The sequence below is a fragment of the Callospermophilus lateralis genome, chromosome 15 (genome assembly GCF_048772815.1).
Source record: "Callospermophilus lateralis isolate mCalLat2 chromosome 15, mCalLat2.hap1, whole genome shotgun sequence".
Classification (NCBI taxonomy): domain Eukaryota; kingdom Metazoa; phylum Chordata; class Mammalia; order Rodentia; family Sciuridae; genus Callospermophilus; species Callospermophilus lateralis.
In genome coordinates, this window is record NC_135319.1 from 75,177,446 (window position 1) to 75,183,563 (window position 6,118).

Consider the following 6,118-nt stretch of genomic DNA (forward strand, 5'->3'; position numbering starts at 1 on the left):
CATAAAATGTTTCCCCTGTAAGGAAACCTTCCTGTCATCCAAATCATGTTAAGTATCATCTGTGCCAGCTTCCCCCAACTGTAAGCTCCCTGTTGGCAGGGTGTGCCTCAGTTTTTGTTCCACACTCCCAGGGCTTAGCACAGTTGCCAGTGCATAATAGATGCTCTCTCTCATTCAATGTGGATAACATACACAGTCCACAATACTCAGAACTTTTTTCTTCTCCAAGGAGCTCAGGTTCTCCAAGTCTAGATGTCTCAAGTTGGAGAAAAATCACCTTGTTGCAATTTTCAACTGAGAAGAGCAGTGAACAGAGCACTTGAAAAAGATTGGATCCAGCAATATTTATTAAGCAGCTACTATATGGTAGGCACTGTGCTCAGCAGCACCATTGTGGAGTCAAAGATGACTGAGCCCCTATCTTGCAGCAGAACATTTTGGGGATATTGAATGTGGAGGTTCTTTCATTCTCAGCTTCAACAAAAGGTGATCTATCCTTCAGCTGAAGTGTTCACCTCCTCCCAGCTCACATGCCCAGTCTTTGTGTTACAGGATACAAAAGAAGAAATTGTCCCCATTAAAAAAAAAAAAAAAAAAAAAAAAATCACAAGTAGCTCTTTTATGTGCAAATGTCTAGGTGACACCTTGTAATCTTAGGAAATGGTAACTCGACTTTTTTGATTTTTGAGAACCTAAAAAAAGGAGGGGAAACAGAATCACGTATTTAGAAAAATTATTTAGTCCTACTGTGTGCCAGGCCCCATTCTAGGTAGTGATGATAGAGCAGAAAACAAAAGTCAACAGAAATCTCTACCTTCATCCAACTTTTTTTTCTTTGGGGGAAAAACAAATGATAAAATAAAAATATAGTATGTGAGGTGCTGTTAAGTGCTACAGGGGAGGGAAATGAAGGCAGGGGAGGTGGGATACCAGAAGCAGTATACGATGCAATATATATAGGACTGCCAGGCTCTCTGGAAGTTTGATATTTTTAAAGGAAGTGAGGGAGTGGGCTCTTGCCGCATGTATCAATAGCTTAGCAACACCAAAGTTGCCAAAGTCACTGAACAGAAGAAAGAACTGCCCTGTGTCAGGTATGCCAGTTCCCCAGAGCCACCTCCAGCATAGGGGACCCAGTCCAGCCTAGGCCTTGTCCACATTTGGGTTTGCAGCATCTCCCATCCTCCAAGGCTACCTCCCACACCAGCACTACTCTGGGATCATGGCAATACATTGCAATACATTTGGGTATTGCAAATCCACAGGGGGGCGGAGCACAGCTGGGGTTCATGGATTACATGTGTGTTATCACCAGCTGTTATGGGCTGGCTAGGGCTCTCTGATGACACGGATGGTGGGATTATCAGACAGTTCCATGCCACCCTCTAGCCAGTACTAGGGATCCCTGGAGAAGGAAGCTAGCAGCTGAGCTGAACTTGTAAGGAGGTGCTTCAGGACAGTAGTGGGTGTGCAGGGAAGGCCCCAGGTGGGGCAATAATCACAGCATGAGTTGGAACAAAGAGGCATAGATGCATTCTGGGATTTGGGGGAAATTTTCAGTCAAAAAGAGGAAATTTGAAACTGAGTCAAGTAAGCAATATTGTAAGTGTTCCTTGGAACAGCAGCTTGTGCTCACAAGATGGAAATCTGGGGACTAAGGAGAAGACTGGCATAGAGCTTGAAGAGGGTCCAACTGACCTCTCAGAGAAGCAGCAGGACAAAGTGGGACATGAGCTCCCAGTTTTGTCGCACTTGAGCTGTGTGACCTCAGGCAAGTCATAGCCCACCTTGGGCCAGAACCCCTTTATCTGTAATAGAGTAACCTGGATGTGCCTCAGGCCTTATTTCTGATAACTCTGGTACCAACTGAGGAATGAGCCAGCTACTTCTCTCCGAGGAGTCCACAACTGACAGAAATGTATCCATACGTTCACTAAAAGGCACACACCACTGCAGCACTCACTATTCACTGCAGCCCAAAGAATAAAACCACCCAAATGTTCAAAAAGAGTGCAATGGATAGGGCTGGGGCTGTGGCTCCGTGGTAGAATGCTCGCCTAGCATGTGTGTGGCACTGGGTTCGATCTTCAGCACCACATACAAAAATAAATAAACAAAATAAAGGTATTGTGTCCATCTAAACTAAAAAAAAAAAAAATTAAAGAGTACAATGAATAAATTGTAGTATAGCTTCACTGTTGAATAATGTAAAGTGATAAAGGTGAACAAACATAATAATTCCTATACAATATAAATAAATCACAGAAACAACATGGTAAGAATGCATGCAATGTGGGTCTGTCTTTATAATGCTCAGCAACAGAAAAACCAGTTTGCTACATTAGAAGTCAGGTTAGTGGTTCCCCTGACCAAAGGGAGCTAGGACTAAAGGAGACCTGGATAGGGCGTCCCCACTTCCATTGACTTGGGGCAAATTCACCAAACTGCACTCTTATAATTTGCACACCTTTAAGAAAACTTTTACATTAAGATCAGTGGAGTAGAGGGAAGGGAACGCAGGTAGGAGGAAGGGAGGGGAAGAGGAAGTACTGGGGATTGAATTAGAACAAATTATATTCCATGATTCTACATTTTTAACAAAATTAATTCTATTGCCATGTATAACTAAAAAGAACCAATAAAAAATGTACGAAACAAAGTTTACTTGAGACACATTTAGACAAAAATATAAAAGATGCCTTTAAGATCTTAGGATAAGAGCTGGACTTGGTGGCACACGCCTCTAATACCAGTGACTCAGGAGGTCTAGGCAGGGTGATCATGAGGCAGGCCAGTCTCATTCAGTTAGCAAGTCCCTGAGCAATGTAGCAAGATCCTGTCTGGAAATAAAAAAAAAATGTTGCTAAGTGGTAAACCACCCCTGGGTTCAATCCAGTATCAGAAAAGAAAAAAAGAAAAAATCTTGGGGCTAGGGAAACTTTCTTATACAATACACAGAACATAAATGGTTAAAGAAAAATCTGATGATTCATTTACTCGAAAAATTTAAAAATTAAGAGGGAAGCAGAAACAACAATGGCAGTGAACCTGTCAACATCTTCGACATAAGGAAGGACCTCATGAAGAGGTTACGTTCATCTTGTCCAAAAATATGCAAGATCCTCAGCAAACATCATCCCACTTAACCCTTGTATCTATCCTGTGAGGTCAGTGCCGTGACCACTCCCTTCTGCAGATAGGTAAACTGAGGTTTGTAGGAGTTCCCTTTCTTGCCTAAGGGCCCTGGGGTTCTAGGCTTTTTGTCATTCCCCAATTAGCAAAGGAGGTTCAGACACCAGGTTAGGAGCAGAGTGAGTCCACAGGTGACAGGTGCTGGTCCTTATCCCAGTCCTTCCCCAGCAATGTTTTCAAATAGAGAGGATAATTCAAGTTATGCTGGCAAGTCACAGCTCCCCTGAGTTCAGGAGCCAGGGTAAGAACAGTTTTGATGGGTAGAATAAGCATGAAAGGTGAGTTTGTGGGATTAGGAACTGAGAGAAGGAAGGGGCTTCTCTGTTTCATTCTCCTGTGATCTTTATCATCAGAGTGAGGCTGGCTCTCAGGGCACCTCAAAAGGAACACTGATTCCGGTTAGTCCTGTCCTCCCAGGGGTTGGCCCAACATACCAAGTTCATTCCAACCTCTGAACACAGTTCCTCCCACCTGCAGCTCTTCTCTCCTCTTCTATTTGATTCTGCCCAGGCAGAGCCTTGCTTACATTCTGAAGTTGGCCTCTATTACTCTGGCCAACACTTTCCAATAGAGCTCAGTACATAGTGAGCATGTGAATTTTGCACTCTCCAATATGATGATCATAGATGGCTATTGAGTACTTACTATGGAAAGTATGGTTTAGAAACTGAATTCATAATTTAATTTGGTTTAATTTACAGTTAAACAGCCACCTGTGACTGGCAGCTACCATGTCGAACAGGAGGGCTTCAGACTATACTCACTTCCTACTTTCCCTTGGTTCCATTTCAAGATCTTAATACAAAGTTAATCTAATCATCTTGCTTGTATAATTCTTGTCTGGAGGCAAACCATTGGCATAAGAAAGGAGTTAAAGCTATGAAAAATTCACTCAGGTGGCTCTGCTGTTGGTACACAGTGCTGAGCACCGAGGAAGTCCGCATCAGTGATTTCCTGCCTACATCAATTGCCCCCTCAAAATAAGCAGAGATAGAAAACAAGGTCTGGCGCACTGGGAACCCCAAGTAGCTGATGCTCAGCTATCAAGGTGTGGGGAGGAGTGTGGATTCCTGCCAAGGTGAGGGGTGGATTTAAGGAAGAAGTCACTCACCCCCTATTGTAGAATTCAGTGCCTAGGACCTTGCCGAGGCCAAGTACTTAAACCTCTCTGAGGCCTTCCTGTCATTTCTTATAATCCTCTAGCACTCAGAAGAAGTGCAGGGTTCCAGCAGGCAGGTCTGAGGTGGGGTGCAGAGGAGCTGACAACGCTAGGCCAGAGGAAGAGGCATGCTGGGGATGCAGATTACAGGCATTAACTGCAGCTTCCTAGAACCTGAACCCCTCTCCCTTCCCCAAGCCTCAGAAATACCTCCTTGGAATTTTTTTTTCTGAAGAAATGACAGAAGTGGAAAGAGAAAAGCTGGGCTGGGGACACCTTTGATATGGCCTTGTCTCCAATCCTGTCCTTAAGCCCTGTCCAGCAGTCTAGGGTGTTTTCTATAGGGACAAATGTGAAGGAGGGAGGTTAGGTGGGGTAGTATTAGCAACATATAGAAAGATGGGGCTATGGGTCCCTGAGACAGGAAGACAGACACAGTCAGGAGGCTAAGATCTATCAAAGAATGGATATCAGATTCTGCGAAGGCCCAGGCCTTTCCACAAATGTAAAAGGAGTTTTGAAACAGATGATAGAAAAAATAAAAATTAAAAATTAAAAAAATAAAAAAAAAAAAAGAAACAGATGATAGGTTGCAAGATGCAGGAAGGAGGGAAAGAGAGAGGGCTTGTGGAGCCTGGACGTTGTGCTAAGTAGTCTCTACATTTGGCAATCGAGGAGGTCTTGGACGGAATTTGGAGGAGCCCTAGTATCTTCCTTCAGAGTTGGAGGTGGAGAGAAATGGCAATAGCTACTAACACCCAGAACGTCCAAGTTGCTACTGGAAGATGCCCTTGAGCTGGCTCAGAGTAGATAGGAAGAACAGAAAGGTACCTGGATTCCTGAGCACATTGCAGATGGCACCCTGGGATGACATCAGCCCTTACCCAGCCTAGGAAGAGGAAGTATCTAGCACCCACATGTTGTGGTCCACCATGAGTAGAAGACCCCAGCCCCCAGCTCCTATGCCCTCATCTGCCTGCCCTGTCCAGAGAGAGTGGCCTCATGAGGCCAGGTGGCCTGATACAAAAAGTACTTAGTCTCTTTAAAGGCCTCCTGGAGGAAAGATAGCCGTCTCTTTCTTCTCCAGTCTCGGCCCTCTCCTCTTCTCCCTTTGGCCTTCAGAGGCAGGCTCTCCAGGATGTGTCCCCATCCCTGCCTGGGCCACATGGCTCCCACTCTCTCCTGGCCTCATTGCATCCCTCCACAGGGACCACCAGTGGCCTTCCAGTTACCCAACCAAACAGACACTGCTGAGGCCTATCTTACCTGGCCTGGGAGAGGCCCTTTCCCGCCTTCACGAACCCCTCTCCCTCCTGACGCTGTGTTCTCCTCCTTTTTTCAACCTGCTGGGTCCCTCTTCTTTTCCCCATGTCTGCAGGTGTCAGGGCTCCTTCTCACTCGCCCTGCACTATCCTGGGGATTTGCCCTGCCCCCGCTCCCCTCCACTATCATGGTTTTAATAACCATATCTAGATCTCCAGCCAAAATCTAAATTGCTGAGTCCTAGGCCCTGATTTTTAACTTTCTCCTCAAAAACATTGTCCAAATATTCTACAGACATTTTGGACTCTATCATGTCTAAAATTAAAATTATTCTCTCTTCTCACCTTGAAATTTGATTTTTTTTCTTATATTTAGAATTATGTAGTAAGATTCTACTTATTTAACCAAAATAAAATCCAGCTTCTAATGAGATCCATTTTTGCATTTTTCCCCTTCCTCCTATTAATCCATAGATTCCATGGAGGGAATACATTCCCTCTCCCC